We start from the raw sequence: 26709 nt of genomic DNA, 5'->3' as shown, positions 1-26709 counted from the left end.
ACATTCTTTAGCATAAAAAGTCTCAGAAAATATGTAGAAGAGGAATCTTATCCGCCATCAAATAAAACCTAAACTCAATGATTATTTAACTTAGATGTTTTAAGTCAATTGTATGTTTCCTTCTTCCTAACACTAGTGTTGATAAACCAATTTTTATTACAATTAAATAGCAAAACTGGCATTTAATGGCAAAATGGTAATATATTTTAAAATGTGAAGATGTTAACAATCTCCTGAGAGCTACAATGCAGCATCTATGTAAGTAACATTTAAAATCTGTGGTTGAACTCTACTGAAACTTATCCAATGTCTACAAAGAAGTAATTCAAACATTTAGATGAACATTATCTATATGCCATTCAAAAAATGAAGAGGAAGCCCAAACCTCCCAGCAAAAACATTGGCCTAACTAAAGAAGAATGCTCAGGAGCATAAAGAAAATGACCATGTCATAATATTAGGAGAAAGTAAGCAAAATTTTAAAATATGAGTTGTGACTATAACTATGCTAATAAATACTCAGGAAAAAAAGTGGTTGAAAGTTTACAATGTGCCTCAGTTGGTATGTTAGAGTAGTGGGATTATAGACAATAACTTTATCTGCTCTTATAAATTTTTTCCAAAAATTGTTTCATTATTTCTTGACATTTTTACTCTACACACATGAAAGCTTAGCAAGTTTACATTAAATGATTTCCTAACAATCTATGTCAGCAAATATTAGCTTTAAGAGAGTTCTGTATCATCACCAGTAGGGAAGATATATGTCATCTCAACGCAACTTGCAACTATCCTATTGTGGACAGCAGGCAGCAGCCTCTTGAAAGGAAGCAGTTCAAAGGTAGTGAGAAGAAATGTAATCCCAGGTAAGAGATCTGCAGCCTTGTCTTAGTACTCAAGACTGTCCAGTGGAGTGGAATAAAGTGGAGACTGGGAGAGACACTCTAAAATGTATGTAATCAGTTCAGAACCTCATAGAACACCCTGATGTTCTATGAGGAGATATTTGCCCCACCCTGACCACATTTCTCCACTTAGGTTATAGTCTGTGACTTCTTTTGCCTTCATATCTACCTTGGGGGTTCATTTTTTACTTATTTTATATGTATAAATAAGATTTAAGGGGGAAACACTGAGTTTCATCAGGCCTGCAGCCCTCTTCTGAGAAGACAGTACTTAAGCCATGCATATGCCCCAATGAACTCCAACTGTTGTGATGTCTAAGGTACATTTTTTTTATCCTGAAAGCATTTCAGCATTTGGGGCTTCAACCAAAATATACACATCTAGCAGAAAATTGTAATGATTTGGCATCATTTTCAGTTAACATTAATTTGGGAGTGGGCAGGGACACAGGCAAAATAAAACCTGTGAGAAAAGGACCACCAAAAGGGAGGGGAAGTTTACAGACAAAAGAAGGGAGGAATCGCACAAATGAAATTTTGCTTCATTCTCCATTTGATCCTTTGTCAATCCTGTTGATCCTGGTTGGGTAAAAATGTGAGCTTAAGAATCTGACCAATGCGAATTCAAACCCCATCTCTACTGCTTAGTAGTCATGAGGTCATAAATGAGTTACCTGTTTCAGAAGTATGCTTCCTTTACTGTCTATCAGGGAAAGTAATACATACTTCACAGAAATACCTTAAAGCATAAATTAGGTAATTATGTATTTAACCATAATCGAATACAAACCTCACAAATGGAGTTATTAACTATTCATTTCATTTTCCATTTTAGTTTCTTCTGCAAATTAGGGGTACAATGTGCCCCCTAAATCCATATTTGCAATGAGCTTTGAAACTTCATTAAAAATATTTGATTACAAATAAACAAACGAGACCTAATCAAACTTGAAAGTTTTTACACAGCAAGTGAAAGTCAGCCATGTCAAACTCTTTGTGACCCCATGGACTATGCAGTCCATAGAATTCTCCAGGCCAGAATACTGGAGTGGGTAGCTATTCCCTTCTCCAGGGGATCTTCCCAATCCAGGGATGGAACTTAGGTCTCCTGCATTGCAGGCAGATTCTTTACCAGCTGGGCCACCAGGGAAGCCCTTACACAGCAAAGGAAACCATAAACAAAGTGAAAAGACAACCTGCAGAATGAAAGAAAATATTTGCAAATGATGCGACTGACAGGGGTTTATTTCATAAACATACAAACAATTCCTACACCTCAATCTAAAAGCAACCCAATCAACAACTGGGCAGGAGACCTAAATAGACATTTCTCCAAAGACATATAGATGACCAACAGGCATATGAAAAGACGCTCTACTTGCTAATTATTAGAGAAATGCAAATTAAAACCACAATAAGGTATCTACCATATGATCCAGTAATCCCACCCCTGGGCATGTATCTGGAAAAGATGAAAACTCTAATTTGAAAAAATACACACATCCCAGTGTTCATAGCAGCACCGTTTGCAATGGCCAATACATGAAAACAACCCAAGTGTCCATCAATGGACAACTGGTTTAATATTATGTAGTATGTATACACACACATGCACAATGGAGTATTACTCAGCTATAAAAAAGAATGAAAAATGCCATTTGCAGCAACATGGATGGACACAGAGAATATCATATTGAGTGAAGTAAGACAGATATCATATGATATCACATATATGTGGAATTTAAAAAATAATACAAATGAACCTATATACAAAACAGAAACAAACTCACAGACAGAAAACATGATTACCAAAGGGAAAAGGGAGGAGAGAGGGATAAATTAGGAGTTTGGGATTAACAGATACAAACTACCATACATAAAATAGATAAGAAACAAGGATCTACTGTATAGCACAGGGAACTATATTCTATATTTTATAACAGAAAATTATCAAATATAGAACTGAATCACTTTGCTGTATATCTGAAACTAACACAGCATTATAAATTAACTCTACTTCAATTAAAATATCTGATTACCATCCCCTAAGTCCAAATCTGCAATGAGTTTTAAAACCTTATTAAAGATGGTTAACAACATCACTGGCCTCACGATGGTCAAGACTTGGTCCCCAAAGGCCATGATGGTTCCTGAGGATACTATTTTCTGTCTTGAGAAGCTCTAGTTCTGTTTCCTAGTCCTTTGTGAGAGGGGCATGGACACTCCACTTATATGCTTCTGGGATGAGTAATTCCAACTGCCTGTTCCGTACTCATCTTTTACAGAATGTGATGCACTCCTCAGACGTGCACCCAGAGTGCAGCCACATGCAAACACCAGTAGAGAAATGACTCCCAACACGCATCCTCAGACGAGGCCTCTAAAATTCAGAGGGCTGAGCGAAGAGCCACAAGAAGCCCAGTTATGAGTGTGCGGCGTCAGCTGACTGTCCTGAATCTAAAGGTTTGCTCAACCTGAAAAACTGTCAGAGATGTTGATTCTTAATTAGCAACACATATCTCTTGAAAACTGAATAGCAAAGAGGTTCTAATTGCATGTTCTAATTGCATGTCTTTAGTTTGTCACATACAAACTGTTTGGAAGTCCCAAGTTCCAAAACATTATGAAAAAAATCTTCCAAGAATGTATGGCAAGAGATAATTAGAGTAAGAGCAAATTGGGGGTTTTTTTATTAGGTTTTTTTTTTAGCTCTATAGGTTAGAATAAATACAGCTTTAAACAACAATCTATGGCATGTTAACTGATTTGTCCCTGATGTTCTCATGAAGTTAGCAGGAATTTTGCCCACAGAAGAACCATCAGAAAGAGCTCTTTGCTAGGACCAAAAAAATACTACCTATCTCCTATTTGATGGGAAAATTAAGTTCATATTGTGTGTAATAATAATCCATGATGCTCTCATTATTTAGCACGCAAACATTACTCCTACAAGTATTTTCAAATAAAAACAAATGTAACTCAACTTTTAAACATGGATAATTATGAAACTTGGGTCTAATAGACTAGTAAGTAGAATAAAATTCCTAACATTAAAAATGAGGGAAATATTATATTTTTGTTTACTATACATATACATCTCAATAGCCAAAGAGGCAAAAAAAAAATGATTTTTACTGAAGCATTTCCATCTATGAGGAGCTACTTCACACACATACAAACCCCAATACACAAATGTGTGCAGCAGTTTCTTCCAGGAGGGCTAAGCATATGATAGCTATGATAAAGCATTGCTATACCCAGAAATACAGCTCTGACATAGTGATATGTGACTATTCAGTGAGGAGAGTGTTCAGGATAACCCAATTTGAGAAGGCTGTGTTACAAGATCAGATTCTATTTTTAGGCTGGATTTTTCTAGACAGATGTTGAAAACCCATAAAGGGAATTTTAAAAGTAATATTACTGGTAAGTTATTGCACCCTTAATGTGGTCCGTACTGTGGCAACAGAAGATTCAGGAAAACATCTTTTCTTTCTGTCTCTTTCTCTCTTTAAACTTTATTTATAGCCTTGCAAAAGACTAGCATTCACATAACCCGCCTTTGCAGGCATGCCAGAAGATTAATGATATCGCAGTGTTCTTGAGAACAAAAATGTGTCTACCACTGTGTTGAATAATCTCTCCTTTCACACATTAAAAGTGAGATGAGGCCTACTTTAGAAAGCAAGGACAATGTGTCACAAAGAGTTAGTTGGCTTAAAGACATACCCGTATTGCTATCCTGAATCACAAATTGTTTTCATGCATGTTATCTTGAGAATAAGAAAGCTTTTATCATCACTTTTTAAAAATTTACATAAAGCCTCAAAATCTGACTTATTCCAGCATTTTTTTACAATCTGTTGCTTCTAAGAATTGAGAATTTAGAGAAAGTTGTACACTGTGACCTCTTTTACCTCGATTCTCCTTAAACTTGGCTAGGACTGAAAGCTATTTCAAGATCTAAATATTATAGATTCAGTCATTTATGTTAAAGCTACCTTTGCCTAGTTTATAGTAATAATAATAAGCTAAATTTTATTGGAACCTTTCCTTATGCCATGCCATTTTAAGTGTTCAACATGACTTATCTCATTTAATCCTCGTGACAATCCTATTGAATGTCTAGGGAGACAGATGATTCACCCTGAGTTACCCCTCCAATAAGCGACAGAACTGCATCTCAAATCCAGGTCTTCAAAGTCACACTCTTAACCACTGTGACATACTGCCTCTTGGGCTATATTTAATACAAACCTTTATTCAGCTAGATAATACTTATAGATTATGTATAACTTCCAGGAATTTCATCACCATATTTACGCACATGCCATATCCCAGTCACTGCCACTGACTTCTGGAACTATAAAAGTGAGTAAAACACAGTTCTTGCTTTCAAAATGTACAATGGCCATGAAGCAAACTTAAGACTTTATCGGGCTCTAGTTATTTAGTTTTCTAGATTCACATGACATCCTATAAAACACTAAAACTCACATCTCACACTGAATAGAATTCACACAACTACATGTGAGTTGAGTTATGCTTGCCTGTGGTTATTTTATAGCCATTTTACTATTCATTAATACTCATGTATTTTTTCATAACTTGTAGCCAGTATGTATTTCTCAGAGTTTTGGATATTTTTGCCCAAGTTCTATGCCAATAATGCCTAAAAGTACTTTGGCCTTAATGGGGAAAACAGAAAGACAATCTAGGAAAGTAACACAATGTGGTAATAATAGAGATGTGCAAAGTGTTATGGGAACCAAAGGTTATCGCTTCACAGAACAAAAGAAATTTGAGGAAAATTTTGAGATATAAACATGATCTCACCAAGTAACAAAAAAGACCATTTACAAAGCTATTGAGCTATGTGATGTCCAAAAAATGTCAAGTAATATTGTGTGACTTAAGAAGCATATTTTGGCAGCATGACAAGAACATAGGGGTAGAAATTAAATACAATTCAGTGTCTTTTCACTGTACATGTTTCCGCTTATCTGAAGGAAATTTTGATATGTATTATACCCTTTCTTTACTTACTGAACAGCTTGTTTTTTTCTAAAGCATAATTTGAATGATAATTAATATTCTTTTTCAGACATCTTTATTGCCAATTTTCCTAAAGGAACTAACTATACAGTTTAATTCAGGATATTAAAACAAGTATTTATTAATTATTTAGGATTATACTATATATATTCATATATAAACATAGTATTTATAGTTTATATGACAAATATAGTACAAATATCATTATATAATGTACACATGAGGCTTCCCAGGTAGCGTAGGTTGTAAAGAATCTGTCTGCAATGCAGGATACCTGGGTTCAATCCCTGGGTTAGGAAGATCCCCTGGATAAAGAAATGGCTACCCACTCCAGTATTCTTGCCCTGAGAATCGCATGGACAGAGGAGCCTGGTGGGTTATGGCCCATGGGATCACAAAGAGTCGGACACAACTGAGCAAGTAATCCTTTCACTTTTTTTCAATGTACACATAGTATGTAAAACATAAATATAGTATAGACAAAAATATAACTACAGAGTGTATTTCTGTGTATGTGTATATATATTATAAATTAAAGATTAGGTTGGTGCAGAAGTAACTGCAGTTTTTGCACTGTTGAACTTTGTCATTTGATATTAGAATACATTCCTAAATAAATGTGGTTATGCTGTACATCATTTTAATTCACATTTCTCAGTTTATGTCTTTTTTGCTAATGACATTACTTGCTGTATATTTTATACGTATTTTAGACTAGGGAAATGATATTAGACAAAAAGCAAATTTGAGCAACTTTCTTATTCAAGTTCAAAAGCAGCAGAGACAATTCGCAACATCAATAATGCATTTGGCCCAGGAACTGCTAACAAAGGTACACTGCAGTAGTGGTTCAAGAAGTTTTGCAAAGAGGACAGGAGCCTTGAAGGTGAGGAACGTAGTGGCCGGCCATCGGAAGTTGGCAACTACCAATTGAGAGGATCATCAAACATGACCCTCTTATAAGTACATGAGAAGTTGCCAAATAACTCAACATCAATCATTCTATGGTTGAAGCATTTGAAGCAAATTGGAAAGGTGAAAAAACTCGGTGAATGCCCCATGAGCTGTCCACAAATCAAAAACTATCATTCTGATGTGTTGTGTTCTCTTATTTTACACAACAACAGTGAAACATTTCTCTATTAGATAGTGATGTGCAATGAAAAATGGATTTTATACAGACAACCAGCTCAATGGTTGGACCAAGAAAAGGATCCAAAGTGCTTCCCAAAGCCAAATTTGTACCAAAATAAGGTCATGGTCACTGGTGGTCTGCTGCTGGTCTGATCCACCACATTTTTCTGAATTGCAGTGAAACCATTACATCTGAGAAATATCCTCAGCAAATTGATGAGATATACCGAAAACTGCAAGGCCTGCAGCCAGCACTGGTCAACATAAAGGGCCCAAATCTTCTATATGACAACATCCAACCACACAGCACACAACCAACACTTCACAAGTTGAACAAATTAGCCTACAAATTTTGCCTCATCTGCCATATTCACCCGACCTCTTGCCAACTGACTACCATTTTTTCAAGCATCTCGACAACTTTATGCAGAGAAAATACTTTCATAACCAGCAGGATGTAGAAATGCTTTTCAAGAGTTCCTCGAATCCTGAATCACGAATTTTTACACTATAGGAATAAACAAACTTACTTCTCTTTGGCAAAAATGTGTTGATTATAACGGTTTCTGTTTTGATTAATAAAGATGTGTTTGAGCCTAGTTATAGACAGATAGGGAAAAAAATGGAAACAGTGATAGACTATTTTCTTGGGCTCCAAAATCACTGCAGATGGTGACTGAAGAAAAGAAATTAAAAGACACTTGGTCCTTTGAGGAATGCTATGACAAACCTAGACAGCATATTAAAAAGCAGAGATATCATTTTGCCAACAAAAGGTCCATATAGACAAAGCTATGGTTTTTCCAGCAGTCATGTACAGGTGTGAAAGCTGGACCATAAAGAATGCTGAGCACTGAAGAAATGACACTTGTGAACTGTAGTGCTGGAGAAGACTCTTGAGAGTCCCTTGGACTGCAAGGAGATCAAACCAGTCAATCCTAAATATTCATTGGAAGGACTGATGCTGAAGCTCCAATACTTTGGCCACCTGATGCAAAGAGCCAACTCACTGGAAAAGACCCTGATGCTGGGAAAGATTAAGGGCATAAGAAGGTGGGGGGGACAGAGGATGAGATGATTGGATGGCATCAACAACTCAATGGACATGAGTTTGAACAAACTCCAGGAGATAGTGAAGGACAGGGAAGCCTGGTGTGCTGCAGTCCATCGGGTCACGAAGAGCTGGACATGACTGAGCGACTGAACAACAATGATCTAAAATTCATTGTCTGAAATTGCAATTATGTTTGAACCTACTATATACACACACATATATATAAACAAATAAATCAGGGATTTTATATATAATATATAATACTTCATGTCTATAACTTTAAAATGGCTTCTTAAATTGCAGAAAATGTCCACCAGAAAAAAATGACCAAATTCTGTATTTCCCAGTTAGAAATTTAGACCAGAAAACTGACCCAAAAAATGCTTTTAAGATTAAATAGAAAGTTCTGAAGGTAAAACATTCTGTAAAAGTAGGGGGGAAATCTACCCTGTAACTGTTTTTTTTTTTTTTTTAAGTAGTTCTTTCCAAACTATTTAACACGTTAAAAATAATTGTCTCCAATAGCTAGGTAGAGAAGTCTCTGAATTAAGTATCTTTTAAAATGTCCAAGTGAAGATGCTATACTGAGAATAGAACCAACTGAAATGATAAGCCAACCAAACAGAACAATGGTATATCACTAGTTCAGAGCTATGCATTCTGAGAACTCTTGCTCTAAATGGAAATGAAATATTTGGTTGGCCAAAAAGTTCATTCATAACCTCTCATGGAAAAACATGAATAAACTTTTTGGCCAACCTAATATTATGAAATTGGAAGTTTATCTTATAAATAAGTTTTATTTGTGAAGAAGCAGACTAAAAGGGTGAATATGTATTTTAAAATACAGGCTGAAAAATAGGCCACAAAGCACCAAAAAATTAATATGAAAAAAAGCATAAAGAACTGGAAAAGAACTCTCCTTTTCAAATTATAATGATGTGACGCCTTTAAACCTATGCTTATTAAAATAAATTTGCTGAATAAAATACAACATGCATAACTGTGGACAGACAAGACTTGGGTTGCTTCCCAATGCCTAGATATTTGTGCTGAGAATAATACCAGGATCAAGTTATGTTGTTCTATCATTAAATGGTACATTACCCCAAGGCAACATAACTCAATGCTTTGAAATCTTATTCTTGGTAGAGTAGTTCCCTCAGTTTAGTTGTAATGATGTTTTAATAAAATTCTGTATTCTTTTTTATTTAAAAAAGAAAAGCAGATCATGAGCTTTGACCCATTTCTCAGTTATTCTTGCCTGAAAGCCATAGCCTAATATATATGCACTCATACATTATTATCCTATACTTTTGAAATGACTAACATTAAGCTAGATGCTAAGAATATAACCTTGAAAAACACAGACATGAACTTTCCTCTGTTGGAATGTAAGTGTAATAAGGACAAACAAGCAAATGGACAATTGCAAAGCAACATAATGCATGCTATGAAGGAAAAACTAAAGGAGTCATGAGAAATGTCAAGAGAAATGACTTGGAGGAATCAATCCCTAGGAAGGCTTCCTAGAAGAAGTGAAGTCTAGTCTAACACCTACAGTATAACTGTCAACCGAAGGAGAAAAGGGTGAAGGAATCGGAGAAGTTTTTTAGGCAGAGGAAATAGCATGTGCAAAATGCCAGAGGTAGCAAAGCAGGGCTTTTGTGCAGGTGGGGAAACTGGAGAGTTAAGCAAAGATCAGTTCACACAGGACTTTACACATTGCATTAAGAAGACTGAATATTTTTAAGCTAGGGAAGAACATAAGTATACCTGCTTTGTGAAACGGTCTTTCATCTTCTCTATAGAGAACTGAAGACTAAAGGTGGAGAGACACACTATGAAACTGTTGTAACACGTCAGGCAAGAAGTGAATGAGCATAGGTCCAAGTCAAGATAAAATGAGATTAGTGAAAATGAAAGTTGCTTAGTCGTGCCCGACTCTTTGCAACCCCATGGACTATACTGTCCATGAAATTCTCCAGGACAGAATACCAAAGTGGGTAGCCTTTCCCTTCTCCAGGGGATCTTCCCAACCCAGGGATCGAACCCAGGTCTCCCACATTGCAGACATATTATTTACCAGCTGAGCCACATGGGAAGCCCAAAATGAGATTTTAAAAAATATTTAAGATGAATAATACATAGGATTCATACTGTATGTGGGTGAGTCAGGGGGAGGAATGGAAGAAACAAATATAAACCTCAGTTTGATGAGAAACTAGGAAGATAGTGGTACCATTTAATGGGAGTGATGTAGCCGACAAGCCCAATTCTGAATGTGTTGAGCTATGAGTATATTCGGGGCATCAAATAGGGAACGCCTAGGAGACCAACAGATATAGAGATCTGGTGCTCACTATTGAGGTCTAGGCTGTAAACAGAAATCTGGAAAGCCATCAATTTATAGATTTTATAATAGTGATTCAAATTCTGAAACTAAACGAGATTGGTCAAGGGGAATGGGTGAAGCAATAGCAAAGTGTCAAAGGCTGAGCTCTGCTAAAGTCTAACACTTAATGAAGAAGTGGAACAGGAGCAGTCAAAAAGAACTGTGGAAGAGATGGAGAAAACTTGATGAAAGTAAGAGTAGGGAGAATTTCTGAATGAGAAGCTCAACAGTGTTCACTACAGCTGAGAAGTCAAGCAATACAAAGATTAAGAGGTGTCCATTCGTCTCATACAGGCTACTGAGTGACACAGAAGATAGACTATCTCCATTAATGTACACACGAATACGTATATGTGTATATACATATATATATATAGGCATGGGTATCTTCACATAATCACACACATACATTCAATCCTCATTAACAACATTATAGGGTAGGTACTATTACTGTGCTCTTTTCAAGATGAGAAAATGGAGACACAAAGAAGTAGCAACTTGTCTAAGGTCACACAGCCAGTTAAGTGGTAGGAGCAGAAAGGTTGAGGACTTGAGCGGGAGGGGTACAAGTAAAGATTAGGAGTGCATATAACTCTTTCCAGCAATATCACTGTGATTTTTCTATATAGCTTTACCTGGAAAGACTGCATATCTGGGAAATACTACCCATACCACAGACTAATCTCCAAGGATAGCAAGTGGAGAAATCCTTTTAAAAATCCAGTGTGTTTGAATGGCAGTGGTAATGACATGGAATTTTTTTTTCCCCAATGTACCATGAAAAACAATGCCCCTTAAACCAAAAATTTAAGTATAACCCTGCCTGAAGCTACTTCAAAAATCATTCCAACAAAATTCTCCAAAAGGATCCAAAGTAACTAGAATCTTGAACACTGAGTTTTAAATTCTTAGGATGTCTTTTTATTTGTTTTTAATTGGAGGATAATTGCTTAACAATGTTGTGTTGGTTTCTGCCACACATCAACATGAATCACCCATAGGTATACATATGTTCCGTCCCTCTTGTCTTTATGAAGTATCAATTGTGTGTATGCATAATCTGTTAGAACACTCTGTTCATCCAGAAATATCTTTACGAAGCCAGGATATGTTAGACTGACTGGCCAATCTGCTTCACCAGGAGAAATGAGTTAATGATAAACTGTGCAACGAGGAGGGTTTTTTGTTTTTTTGGTTTTTTTTAGTATGGGTGCAACACCACTGATTTGTGAAAGAGAAAAGAATTCCTCAATAATTTTCTTTTCATTTCCAAAAACTTTGAGAATATTGTGTAACCACACTCACCATCTACTAGTACCTTATTATAAACCATTGTTGGATGAGAAACCACACTAAAGTACTTGCTATTTCCATGATTTACTACCCTCGTATATGCAAATTCTACCATGGTATGAGTGAGAGTATGTTTATAATTACAAAATCTATTTTTAAACAGATTTAGAAACGCAAAGTCATCTCTGTAGTAAAGAAAATATGAAAAAGATACTTAGGTAAAATAGTTAAAATTATGATAGATCAGCCATTTTTGGAAAATTTAGGAAACTCTCTATTCAGTTACACTTATAATTCCAATTTTCAATTTGGTAGTCTGTTTTCTGTTTCTTCACTTAAAAACTTTTTTCATTTCTCAAAAAAAATACCAATAAAGTCTGCAGTTGCCTCAAGATTCTTCTTTGGCCACAACTGCCTATTTTCCATAATTAAATTTCCCAATGATGGTCCCATGAACTTTACTGTGAGGTTGGCTAGCCAAAGACACTGTCCTCTCCCCTCCCCAGATGAAGAACCTAAGGGATGCTGAACACAACTAAAAATGAAATTGGGAAAGACAATGACTTGTTTTTAACCACAAAAAGGCATAATAATACTTAGTAGAGCCAAAATTTTGGAATAAAATAAGTTCTCTTCCAATATTCTGAAATGTTACATTGGCCATGTCAAAATGAGGTTGCTTTGTCCCTAGGACAACCCTGATGTTCCTAAGAGGCACCTCCCCCGCCCACCCCGCCCCAAACCTCACCACTCCACTAAACCTGGTCTGTCACTCCCCTAAGAGAGAGGTTATGGTGCCCTCCTCCACTGACAAAAGACACATTAGGGGCTGGAGCCCTGCGCTTGGCTGCAGATCTTATTTTAGCATTGGACACCTGATTTTCAAAGGTTACCTTTCCCAAATTAAAGGAAGAATGAGACAGATAATGTGAGGGCTCCCCTGTGCTGACTGCAGTTTGCTTACATAAGATCCTTTAAGTTTCTCAATAAGAAACCATACTTCCAAGTGATAAATGGGTCAAATTCACAGAATATTGAAAGTGTGGGAGGGAGGCTGGGGGAGAGAGAGAGGCTTTCTTTTTTTTTTTTTTTTTTTTTTACTATTTCCAGAATGTGGTATCACTGGGATACTCACAAGATTCTGGTCTAAAGAAAGAAATAAAGCCAGGAAGTATTAGAAAAGTGTGAATATAACAACTGGGAAACACCTCTGTGATTTCTTTCCTTTTATTTTTCTACTATTAATACTAAGTATCTTTTGGTACTTTTTTTTTCTTCATTGCTTTTAGCTGCCTTCTATTTGGCTTCACCTATCTCCTCTTAAATGTAAAATACTCATAAATTGCCACTGTGGTTATGTGATTCAGTGATATCTGTTCATAAATACTAATTCAGGCAATTACCATTAGATCCAAGCATAACGTTCCAGTAGACAGACATCTACCTTATACGAACTCTCACTCCTACCACTCACCTAGGACACAGAAAATCTACTGGTACTGCTCTTCCTTTATTCCAAGTGCTCATTACTAGGACTAGGGAAAGATTACCTCCTACACCGTTTTCATTCTACAGTCAGGAATCCTCACTGAACACACATGTTTCCACTCTACTCCCATTCTCTTTCTCTTCTGGCTGATAAAAGACTGAAGCTCTGAGTCTCTGGCCAAGCTACAGAGGAATGTAAAAGAACACAATGGAGAATGGGGGAAAAAAAGAAGGAAAAACCTGTGTATAAGTTAGTTTTTGATGAATGAGGAATTGCTAGCTCACTTTTCTGCCTTCTAGTCTCATCTGCCTCTTCTCATGTTAGTGAAGAAGCTTTCTTCTTTTTGCTTTCTCAGTAAAAACCATCAATCTTATCAGAACCTTTCTTCAGAGTTCCAAATTAGCTTCAGTTTTTTGCAATAAAAGTTGGCATAGAAGACTCTTTTTTTTTTTTCCATAACGATATATGCAACTAGAAACCTGGTACCCTGAAGCCTACATTTTTCACTCATTAAAGACAATTAATAATCCACTTTGACTCAAAAAAACTAAATGTTCCATCAACAATTTCTTCTTCCATTTTTTAAACAGAAGCTCTTAAATATACCTGATGAGCACACTCACTATGATTCCACAGTCAGCTGATGTGGACTCTACCTTAAAGGCTGTTCTTTGCAGGCTCATTACCCCAACCCCCACTCCAGGCTGCTTCATCAATTTATATCAAGCAGCTGTTTTTCAATCAATTACATCATATTGTTGACTACAGTACCAAGATCAATGCCAGAGAGAGGCAGATTTTTGGTGGGTTGGACCATCTGAAATGGTAAAAGGTGCTTCATAGTATTCTGAGGCTTGTAATCTCTGCATCCTGACACAGGTATGACTTATCTTTGTTACTGTATCAGCAGCATCTTAAAACCTAGAAGGAATCCATACAGACAGGCTGATCCATCCCCGTCTTCACACTGTTAAAAGATTATTTTTCACATTTGCATTTGAGGCAGCTGAGGCTCAAAGAGGTTAAGAGACTTGCTGAATATGTTTGTTAAAAGGCAACACATAGCCCGCACCTGCGTGCACTCTTACACATGATACTGTATGCTGTTCATTATGCAGGAAAGACAAAGGAAAAAGGCCCGCTTCATACTGTCGGCAAGTTTGTCATCTTGAGAAAATTAATCTACACATGAAACCCAAAATATTACATTCCAGTGAGCAAATATACCAGCTACCTGACCTGTATTAAATTGTACCAATTTCTTGAAACCCTCAAAATCTATTTGCATAAAATGAAGAAAATAGTAACTGTTTTCATAGAGCTTTATGAGGACTAAATGAGTCAACATACAGAAAGCTCCTCTTAATCAGTGCCTAGCATATATAAACAGGAGCTACTCTTATTCATCAAATCTTGGTGAGTTACTTAAATACAGCTTGAAGGAGACATATTTAGGAAACACAAGATAAAGTACCACTTTCAACTGCATGTAGCAAATACGAAATACTAACTTCAGGGAGAGTAGAGATCAGGTACACAAGCGGCTTCATTAAGTGTTACATAATATGGCATAAACAATGGACTCAGACAAATGAGAAAGAAGGCTGTCGAGAAACATCCAGCTTCGGAGGCGGTGTGTTAGAAATGAAAACTTGACCCTCTTATAATGTCCTTTGCAGTTACCAGATTTAGCCTTAAGTGATTCCATTAGATAGCAACGCAGTTTCTCTCCTACAAACTAGAAGCAGGCGATCCAAAATGCCTGACTTGTTTCAAGAACACGCAGGATGGGGCAGAGCTCAGAAGCCTGGATGCATGGTGTGGAGGAGGGGCAGAAAACAGTTGCACCATGCATGTCCAATGGTATACATTTTAAGACTCAGCTGCTGGGTAGGAAAGATGATAAGAACAACAAAACCCTCCATATGCCAACCATTGTTCCCACGGAAGGCCCCAGAAGCTCAGGGGAGACCTCTTCCTCTGGTCCTGTGCTGGCCATTGCAGGAGAGGCGCAACCTGGGGACTCAGAGTTGCTTCTCTTACCTTCTAATGCGGTCTGTCTCGGTGTGTGTGTTGTAGGGACTGCTTCGGCTGAACCCCGGTGTTCTTAGATCCTGTCTATGATGTCTTGTTCATGAAGAGCTAACTCTTTACCGCGAGAGAAGGCGGACTCCCGAACCACCTGGTCGCCATCTTGATGCTGCCGCTCTCCCAGCTGCAGGTGATAGACCCAGCGCCTTCCTTTCTTTCAAATGCTATCTTCATTGGCAATTTAAGACACCCCGCCACCAGGTCATTTTTATTTTTAACCACTCTCTCCATCCAACTGTGGCGTCCAGAGCTTGTGCAGATTGACCCAACCGCTTTCCTTAAAGCTCTACAAAATAAGCCCCATTCCAATGACTGGGTTTTTTAATTTCTTGGCAAATGAAATTCCTTCTATTGGTGGAATTTGGCCCTTTCTACTTTCTGCTCATGCCGGGACTGAATTCTGACAACAACAGTTAGCCAGAATGGACAAGACTGCGTCTTTACAAGGGGACTAGTAACATTATAGCTCAGCATTCTTTTAAGAAGGCGGGTTCAGATGGGTTTTAACTTTGTTGGAACTCATTCACCCCACCCCCAGCTAGTTAAGTGTCCTGAGCAGAGAGTGGTGAAGTGGCTAGGAGGTGCTCACCGCCACCATTCAGGGTTCTGTCAACCTCTTTTTATATCAGCTCCTCTGCATACAGAAGAACAATTCATACCCTTGCTGAAGCCAGAAAAGTGAAGCATCCAGAGATATTGCTTTCCAATAAAGTGATAATGTTCCATTAGCTGTTTTGCTGTTACACGTTTTACCACAGACGGCTCTTCTTTAGGCTGCCTGCCCGTATGTGGCCCTGTGATAAATTTTATCAGTGGTCAGCGGGACAGGGTGCAGGCCGGGCAGGAGCACAGTGGCTTTTTATCTAGCTTAGTTCCCTCTTCCATGCCCCCCACCCAAAGCGGCATTTTCTGGGCATAATTTATGTTGTGGCATTTCTGTCAGTAGATGCAATGTCAGCAATGTGTGTTCCTAATGGAAGTTTACATGGAAACGAGATACTTAGCCACAGAATCAAATTAAAGATGGGATAAAAGTAATAAAAATTGTACAGCAAAAGTGTTTGTGCTTGCTTATATCTTTTTTTTTTTTTTTAATTTTTATTATTATTTTTTATATCTTTAAAAAGTTTTTTTTTTTTTTTTTTTAACGAGGGTTGTCTTTTGCTGGGGAAGTTTGTTTTCCGTGTCTAAAGTACTAGTATAAGTAATATGAATAGGGTTAAAGCTAAAATTGTGTCAGCGCTTGTATTAAAAGCTGTTACATTCCAGAGGCTTTATGGCACTGGGATAATATTTTAAATTAAAATGATATTTAAAGTTTTTGAACCCAGAATGTTTAATCAAAACCTGTGGCATTTGTACCTTGGGGAAAAATATGTACATACGATCTATATTTTTTTAAAGTTAAAAAAAAACTCAGTGCAAATTTTATTGGAGAAATGATTTCCCTGAATAAATGGTCTTTGTCCCCCCATATAGTTTGCCATAATAAGATTTTCAATAATCCCATTGCAGGATACTGAGAGTATTTAGAAATAGCTGCATATTGCATTAGAAATGAAATAGAAGCATTGTTTAGACTTCTTAGCAAAAGGCCCCTGAGATAGCCCGAGCTCTAGAGTTATTTAGACTCTCAACTTCTCCATCTTAGAAAGAGCTTTTACAGAAATGGGATCCTTATTCACTCTGAGGGAGGGCAGACAGTGGAGACACAGTTAGTGTCCTTTCATGCATCTACAACCTCTCTGTTCCCAGCTCATTCTTTTCCTCATAGAGCACATATTCCCAAGAAACCGAGCGGCTCATAGGCATCGTGAATCCTCTGGCCCGAGTTTTGCTATATTATCATAGGGAGCTTCCTGCCATTGAATTAAGAACAGATTTTTGTCACTTAAATTTCCATGTGTTTCTAAAATCTTTTTAAAAAGATCTTAATGGCCTTTTCTGCCTTAACTAAAATTTCCTAGTCTATCCATTCATCTTATGGACTGTATCTTTGAATATTTGCTAATATTTTAAGCTGAATGTGAAATGATGGTTGTGTTATGCACAAAGATGTTCAGAAAGATTTACTTCCATGAGGATGTCTGTATTTCTGAAACAATTTTCCTCAAGTCACACTGGTGAGAAAGACTTGAACTCTATTAGTTGAAAATTTTCACCCTTTTGAGATGAGTTAAGGGCCTGTCCTTAGTAATTTTGATTAAAGACGAATGTTTTGAAACTCGGTCCCGGTATTCAAGGTGTATCTCCCAGCGCCCTGCTAGGATTCTGAATAGACAGCAGAGCAGCATACACAGTTTACACATACCAAAATGCCAATATATGTATTCAGCTTTGTAAATATGCCTTTAAAAATACCTCGCCATATTTAGCCACTCCTAAATATGTATTTACACAAGTCTACACACTGTAAGTGTTTACCTGGGAGACAGGAAAGGTCTCTTTGGTAAATAATATGGGTTTTATAGCCTTTCATGAAGGAATTTTTTGTTTGCTATGTAAAAAAAAAAAGTCATCTCCTCTCAGTTATAATTTAATAAATTTTTTCTTTCCCTGTAAATTTACGGCATAGCACTTGAGGTAAAGCCTTGCAATTAAAAAAAAAAAAAAAACAACAACAACACTGGTATTAGCTCTGGGTACAGAGTGGTTTTGATTCATTTTGCTAAAGACTATAGAGAGTAAAAAACATGGATATGATTTCTGAAAAACAGACCAATAAAAATAACCTGTCAGGTATATTTTAGAGCTAAGGCTATCGAGTAACTACCTATTTTTTCAGATTTAAAAAAAACAAAACAAAACAAACAAAAACAGAACCTCTAGGAAGATGTAAATGATTTAAACTATTTTGCCCTGAATTTTCTAGATCACTGCTTAAATTTACACTTTATCATACATTAATAGATATCAGTTAAATATTTTCAACTTATAAACAAAACTGTGTTAAATCTAAGATATGAACAAATTCTTCCAGAAGAGCAGCACTGCCCACTACACCAGTCCAAGAACAGAAAATTTTCAGTGCTTACTCTAACTTGCAAATACATGGCCTTGAGCAATTGAGTTGATCTGACTTAGGGTTCTGAATTTTTAAATTAGGCTGTGACCTACCATAGACCTAATGAATGATAGATCTGTACTCAGATATTAAGTACTGAATACTAATAGCAAAAATTTATCTTTATAAAAAAAAGTTACATTTTTCTTTTCTTTTTTTTAATTGAAATACAAAGTGAAATAGAGCATGATGCTTAAGAATTAAAGACATGTCCCATTACTTGGTAGGTGCTCACAATTTATTCACCATCTTCCTCCCCACCTTTACTCTCCCCTGATTAAGGCTTTTGAAATCACTTAACATTAAGCAAGTGACATCGGCTTTTGTGAGCCACTTCAAGATCCCAGAAATGGATATGGTTTAATTTGGAGTCCATTTTTAAAAGACAGGATCTCTCTGAAGGGATCACTCTCCTCAACAGCTCACTTCCTTCTAGGAAATAAACATTCAGGATTTCCAGCTGCTTGTCTCTGGAACCACTGAAGATTTTCCTGTCATCGTGGACTTAGAGACCTAGAAGAGAAGAACAACAGAAGAGAAGCCCCTTACATCAGTTCTAAAGATGCTTAATAAATTACAGCTTTGCATTTAAAGGAGACTCCTCTTTCTTTGTTCTACATGTTTCAAAAATGTTCTCTTTCAGGATTTTCTGTGTATGAATGCTGTACACAGAATGTATGAGCGTGATTTATGTTCAGGTGGTGGGAAATATGGGCATTTTTGGCAAGTCCAGATATGAAAATTTTCAGACACTTTTCAGGAGAGAAACATATCAATTTTTCAGGACTAATTATTTTACCCCCAACATAAAATGCCGGTTGAAATTTGTCAGTGCAACACAGGTGCTTACATACTTTCCTATCTCATTTCTAAATGCAGATTGGAAGAGATCAAGTTTATATATATGATATACATATTTTAAAAATAGGTGTGAAACTGTTTACGTCTCAGATTCAGATGTTTTAAGGTACTTTACTTTTAAGTCTTTTTCTTCCATTTATTCTCAAAATGTTGAAGGATGCATCCTATTATAAAAGAATAAAACAATCCTTTAAAAAATAAAATTATGATTTGTTTTACCCTTGAATGTGCTAGAAATTTAAATACAATGATGTGCTTGATGAACATGGAACAAGGGGTTTTGCAACTAGGTCACCAATTCAAATTTGATCCAGAGAGTACTGAATACCCTACAGCTGTCTATTATGAATTTCTAAAATGAGTGCAACAAATAAATATCTGATTATATTTCCATACAAATTTTATACATACTCTACTAATTGAAATGGAGCATAATGTGCTATTTGTGTATTCAGCTTACACTTTAGAAAATTATTCTATATCATCTAACATTTTCACAAAAGGAATAGTAAATCCACTGTCATGCTAATAATACCCACGCATATGTCCCGAAGGACACAATATATTCCCCACCTTCTGAATATGGACCAAGAAGATATAATTCTTTTGGCTCCATTGTAGATTTCTCACACACCCATGGACATGGCAGACAAGAAGGATCACTCCTGTGTACAGAAAATTCATCCTGGCCATGATGAATGATGTTCCAGGGTACTGCAAGAACTAACAGATGAGCAAAATCACTAACCCTCATGTTGGTATCTGAGTCTGTAGGAATAGGACTGCCTTCTGTCTCTTAATATCTCGCAGACATTTGGCAGGGGGAGTACAATTTCTATTCATTTACTTCTGACCAGTCACTCCACACCTTATTCCCACTAAGACTCAGGCTCATGTGTGGAGTGCCATAGTAAGGAAAAACACGTGCTCTGCTAAGAACTGTCCCTCCATATCCCTGCCTGTCTTCTTGGAAACAAAGATGTGGACTTTGACTCTCTTCCCTGAGGGTCCTTTCCTGAAACCATGACAAGATTTCAGAATTCTTGAGTTTGGCTGGAAACTGAGACCTGCATTTGTTGAGGTGAAGGGAGAGTGTGAAGGGGGCTCAGCTAGAATTAAAATCACAAGGCTTCACGTGGCTGCCAAATGTAACCTTAGAAGTACAGTCTGTAATTCCTCGGTGGCAGTCCCACTGTAGTCCGCACTGGGGATGCACTGTGCTTAGATCTTAATGCTACCTTGTAAGACTGCACAGCATTCAGGGAAGAGAATATAGCTTCATAAGGAAAATACAACCATATCCTATAGAGCTCGGCTAAAAGCACTGGGACTGCTTAGAAAAAAAAAAAAATAGAAGAAATTTGAAATCCCCTTTAAATATCTCTGCTAAGCAGAAGCTGTGTTAGGCTTATTCTGTATGGAAGCATCATGGGATGGAGTCTGGCTGAATATTAAAAACTTGGTCTAAGTTGTGCTGTCCTAAGAAGGAAGACTCACTGCCTCAACAGAACTTACTCAGCTTCCAGGCACAGGCTAGATGGCCCCTTGGGAACTGGGGAAGCTGACCTTGAAGCCTCTTTCTGGTGCCGAAACTGTATGGATCTGTAAAACCAAATCACCTGTGAGAGGCCCAAAGGTGCTCATGGAGCAGTGTCAGCATACTTGAGAGTCAGGCTGTATGGTCAGGCCATTCAAGATGGCTGCTCTCTTGCTCTTTGTACATCCCCTGGTCAACCAGACCCAGCTTCACCTACAGCCTGCCCCAGCAAGTGCTTGTTCTAATCCTTACCCCAGAACCGCTTCACCTGCTAGTTTCTTAAAGGGAAACATCTGCCCTCATGATGGTCATTAATCTGAGGAGCTATGAGAAATGTGCCCCAGCTGCTGGTTTTCCTGGTAACTGATGAGCTAACCTGATGTCAATTCCCCTACAAATGGCAGCCTCCTCCTTCCCTGAGTAGTGAAAATTGCTGCCATGTCCCTCCTGCTGCCTGCCATACACGGAGGGGGTGTTGCTCTAGGACCCGTCTGTTTCAGATGTGTAAGACCCCTATCCAATAAACCACCGACTTCTCTGTCACTGTCTCTGGGCTCTTCCTTTGGTCTCGAGGCTGGGCAAGTACAGGGCGTGCAGGCCTGTGGGATGCAGCCCAACACATGCCAACTAGGCATAGTCTTGTTTTGGTCTTTTCTAAGTCCAGGACTTCTTTCAAGGAGGATGAATTCCCAGCAGTGAATGTGACTGTAGAAAGAACATGGGTTCTACAATCAGAGGTTCCCTAATTGAGAATCCTGTCTCTTCCATTATACGAGGTGTGTACTTTTGAGTAAGGCAATGAACCTAAGAATCTCAGTTGTAACACTGGGGATTATTATTCCCATGTCCCAGGGTAGTTGTGAGCATAGGAAACCATCTGTACACTGCCTGGTATATGCAGTAGGCGTTTACTGAAGCAGGTGCATAATTCTGTGGTATATACAGTGGCCTAAAAAGCCCACTTCAAGACATCATGGACAAGGATGGTCATAATTGCTGTAAATTCTGAAGGCACTGAGCTAGGGTGATGTGTGCCTACTTCATAAAAGGCACCTTTTCCCATCAGGTATACACACATGTATGTTAATGTGGACAAGGGAAAAGATCCTACTGTGGAAATTGTGCTATAAACACATAAAATGTGGTAAATGAAATAATAATCACAGTGATGAACTTTATCAAAATTTACATGAAATGAATAATGCAAAGGCAGAGGAAATTATTCTTTATGAGCAGCAGAAATCCTTCTACACAGCTCCCCCTTAATTTCAAGATTCTTCTAGTGAAGCAGAGTATGTCTGATTATTAGCACTCTATCTTTTTAAAATCAAATCACCTAAGGATGGAAGCACTGGTCACAATGACAGTAAGAACTGTCTGATTTCTTTGCTAAGGAGATACTGTTCATATTTGGCACATGATTCTTAAAGCCCCAAACTAAAAGTTTCGATTTTCCTACCAGGAGGGATTATTTTCAAATATGTGATTATTTTCACATATAAATAGTTGGTGAGCTTGATCCAATTTAACTGCTGAGTTTATTAACTAGCTATTCTGTAAAGTGTAACCCTCAGCTATAATTATTGTGTATAATTATCTCTGTATTTATTCTACTTTCAGGTCTTAAGCCTATATTTAACATGGCTAGTCCTCTGAAACTGGAGTCAAAGATCTTTGATCTGGTCAGTCTTCACCACACGGATGGGTATACTTCTGAAAGAAATTTGGACTTTTACCGTCCCCTGAAGGACACTAATAGTTGAACTGGGTTCTTCTCAGTTTTGACAGGAACAGGCAATTCACAATGGAATCAGTAGTACTAGTTACAATTCCTACTAAAACGATTCTGTATGCCCAAGAAAGGATGACTAGATTTGATGGAACATTCACTCCTAGGATGACTAGATTTGATGGAACATTCACTCCTAACTTAAACCGGTAACCTCTCATACATGGGCTAGTTAAACACTTTTTACCGTGTCGGTTTCTTCAGGCACTGGTTACAATACATGACTTAGGGCAGCACCTACAGATGCCTGACTTTGAACTTGTGAGCGCTAAAGGGCAGTGGGGAGCTGGCATTCCAGCAGTCCAACTCTCTTGCTCTAGCACAAGCGTTACTTCACACAGGAGAGGGGGCAAATTATTCGATGTCGAAGGCTCTGGGGACAGCCCCTGGCTTCCTGCCCTGCCTTCATGTGGCAGTAATTTCCCTGCACAAGAAGAGGGCCTCTCCTTGACACACGGTGCCTGCCTTGCCTCCCACACACAAACCCACAAGAAAGTCTGAACCAGCAAGTATTAAGAAGAAAAAGTCCTGACCTGACCACACAGCAATTCTGGAGCATGAGCAGTAGCCACTGCCTCGCTCCTGGCAAAAGCTTCACTGCATCCAACTAGAAGTGGGCATAATAAAATTCCTTTGTCAAGAGTCCCGGTGGAGTGTTGGCAATTAAGCGCATATTCTCCCCTTGCTAGGAACGACTATGGAACAGCATGAAATCTATGCTTTGGCAGCAAGGGAACTTGGTGCTAACATTTTTCTAAACTGAAACAAGACGGATGAGTTGGCCTGATACTTACAAGTTATATGATATGTTAAATCACCTCTAAAAATAAAAACAAAAGATTTGAAGAAAGTTGTGAATCTTATGAGAGGAGAACAGTTAGACAAGCTTTCTGCTTGTAAAAAAGTAATTTTAAAGCATGTTGTGGAGTAGAGGGATCTAAAATACAGAATTGTGAACCTCTAAAAGATGTTCTAGTGTGTTTAGAAGTCAAGGACAGAGGGGTCTGGAAAAACTCCCACAATAATCCAGAGAGTATTTGTTTGCAATTGGTCAAAAATTTCTCTTACCAAGTAATCTATTACAGAATTCAATAAAGGCCAGGCATGGATCACAGACACTAAACAAACACAAACATAAAAAGAAACTGCCCCCACAAAAATCTATTCACAGATATAAGGTATTAAACCCTCTGGAAAGCAAAAGATAAGCACTATAAACTAGAGAAAATGGACTATACGCATGAAAAAGAAATATTCTAGAAAAACACTCAATATTTTTTTCTTCAAATTTCTCAGTGTGATACCTGGTCTTCACTTTTGTCCCTCTCCACCTTTTTAGATTTCTTCAATGGTCAGAGACACTGCCTCAGTTTTCTGCAAAGGCAGGATCATTGCTGTGTCTCTTTTTTCCTAATTGTTGACCAAAAGAAGACAGCCCTAGAATAACACAGTCACAATGCTTCATCCTTAAAGGATGTCTAGAGATTTCTTTCATCAGAATATTGTGCTTTCTCAAAGATCCCCAATGAGTGCAGAGGACAGCCTTGCTCCTGGTCCCCACTCCTAACCTCATGGAGCAGATCCAGGGGAAAGAAACAACAGGGCAAAGCTTCCATCCTCTGAGTTCCCAAGACTCTGTGATAAAGCCACTTCATTATTTGTCGTCTAATTCAATCTCAAGCTGTATTTGATTTGAAAAACACAATGCTTATTAGATCAAAAGCCTGGAGATGATTCATAAAATACAGGACAAAGATACACAGAGTATGCATGAGCATAGTGCAGAGTGACAAAAAATAGAGCACAAGACATGTACATCTCTTCCCTAATATGCCCAAGATTTTAAAAATAAAATGAAGAACCTGTCAATGAGGCTGAAATTGAACCACTCAAACCAGGCTCAGTGTGTACAAATGAGGAAGAGCCAAACCAATAATAATATTGTGGCATTGATTCTGCATGGTTCTCAGTCACACCCACCTCATCACTTAATATATTTTTTTTCTCCTAATGTGTGTTCAATCCTTTTGGACGGCTTGGCTCAGAGCTTAGCTAATGGAGCCAAACCATATCCCTTTGGTTGGTCTTAAGCTTGGCTGGACTTTCAATGACTTCCACATATTAAGAGCCACTCTCACAAAAAGGCTTAATATAATAATGAAGTCACCTACCTAACAAGTAGGAAGAATCAGCGTCTCGCCACTAGCCCTGTAAGCCAGGCACTACGCTGACAGCCTTACCACAATGTGTCACTTAAGCCTCACAAGACGCTGAGGTACGCAGCATTCGCCCCATTTTACAGATAAGGGAATTGAGGCCAGGAGGTTAGGATTTTCTCAAGGTGACAGAGCTCGCAAGCGGTGGGACCCTGGTCCGGTCAATTACATTCAAATTGCTGCAGGTCCACAGGCTGTTGGTCTGCTACACTTTGAGGCAAATTTCCTGACAAATTAGGATTGCCACTTCCGGAAAATTTGGAAAGCTTCACACGGCTGGCATCCTGTGAAGAACGGCCAGCATTTCCTGGGGAGCCTGAATGGGAAATAAACTGCTCACCGTCAGCTGGTGCAGAGGTCTAATGTTCACAAACAATTACAAACCCCCTGCCCTCAGCCACCAGCACCTCGGTGGGCAGCAAGAAAAAAACTAGGATGGCAGCACACCCACGATGCAGGTTATTTTTGTGATGGGTGATTTTTTTTTTATTTCTTTTTTAACATAGTCAATGGAGGCTGAGGTCTCCTGTATGTAAATACTGGGGGGAGGAGTTACACAGTGTGTGAGTTACCTCAGGCCAAACCCAAAATAGCCCGGATACTCCCATCCCCGAACTTCAAAGCCAGCCCCTTCTCCCCGCTGCTGCTTGTGGTGATGACAGTGGTCACGGGGGGCCGGGCAGCCTGGGTGGTCCCCCTACCCAAACACTCCCCCAGCCAGGGAACAACAACACATGCCTCGTTCTGGGGTGGGGTAGGCAGAGGAGCAAAAGACCCAGTTGATAAATACAGCCTGCCTTCCCCTAACTGCCCACCCCCGCGACCTGGGGCAAGTCTGCTGTATCCAAACCCACCGTTCTCGCCAAGGCAGCTCATTTCCCGAGTATGGCGCCTCCTGCACTGCGGGAGGCCTTGTGGCACCTCATTGGTGGAAAAGCATAAAATGAGAAGCCAAGAGACCCAAGTTCTGACTCCAGCTAGCATTCTCAAGCCCCCAGGTCCCAGCATTCTATGCCCACATCACTTTCCCTGGTGGCTCAGTCGGTAAAGAGACCGCCCACAATGCAGGAGACACAGGTTCGATCCCTGGGTGGGAAAGACCCCCTGGCGAAGGACATGGCAACCCACTCCAGTATTCTTGCCTGGAGAACGCCATGGGCAGAGGAGTCCGGCCTGCTATAGTCCATTGGGTCAAAATGAGTCTGTCACGACATAGTGACTAAACCACCACCACATGCCCATGTCTGATCCTCCTCTGGGTATTGGGCCCTGGAGCTTATTAGTTTGTTTCCTGAAGATGGGAAAAATATAAAATATTTCCCCCAAATTTCCTCCACCCCGACTCTATTAGATAGCACTGAGTTGCAGGAAACAAGCTTTGGTCCTCCAGAGAACTCAACTGGAAATCAGCTCTCACATTTTCCAGAAAGCAGACAGGCGGTCTCAGGGAGAACCCAGGCTCACCTCGGGCATAACTTTTCAGTGGAATCAGGAACTGAGCAGTGATGTGGTCCCTGCGGAGCACTGGAGAATCCTCTTTCTCCAGCCTCTTATTGAGCTTTAATCTGAGGGATGTTTTCGGGAAAAGCCTGGGAGAAACAGAGAACCACCAACCTATGCAGCTCTGGGGGGAGTTTCTTTTCTTTATGAAACTCACAAAGGAATCAGTCCTACAGGATCTGAAAGAACACTAAGGTTTTTTAATTTTTTTTTTTTTTAATGGCCTCTGGATGTTCTAAGACCACGGGCTACAGAGTGGAGAGGAAGAACTGGCTTTTCTTTGAAACCAGAAAATCCATTTGGCATCGCTGTCCAACAGACACAAG

General features: G+C 38.6%; 1 long non-coding RNA gene across 3 annotated transcripts in view; it reads right to left on the bottom strand.

Annotated features, from left to right (window-relative positions):
• Nucleotides 1–18696: 18696 nt before the first annotated feature.
• The window catches only part of LOC133061495 (uncharacterized), a 171897-nt gene continuing 163884 nt past the window's right edge, over nucleotides 18697–26709 (bottom strand). For all 3 annotated transcript variants that reach the window (XR_009694001.1, XR_009693999.1, XR_009694000.1), the window contains exon 5: nucleotides 18697–18993. This is a non-coding gene — a long non-coding RNA (uncharacterized LOC133061495). The remainder of the gene's footprint in view (nucleotides 18994–26709) is intronic.

Source organism: Dama dama, chromosome 9 (genome assembly GCF_033118175.1).
Source record: "Dama dama isolate Ldn47 chromosome 9, ASM3311817v1, whole genome shotgun sequence".
NCBI classification, from domain to species: domain Eukaryota; kingdom Metazoa; phylum Chordata; class Mammalia; order Artiodactyla; family Cervidae; genus Dama; species Dama dama.
The sequence above is the reverse complement of the archived record's forward strand: the minus strand, read 5'-3'. Positions and strand labels throughout refer to the sequence as shown.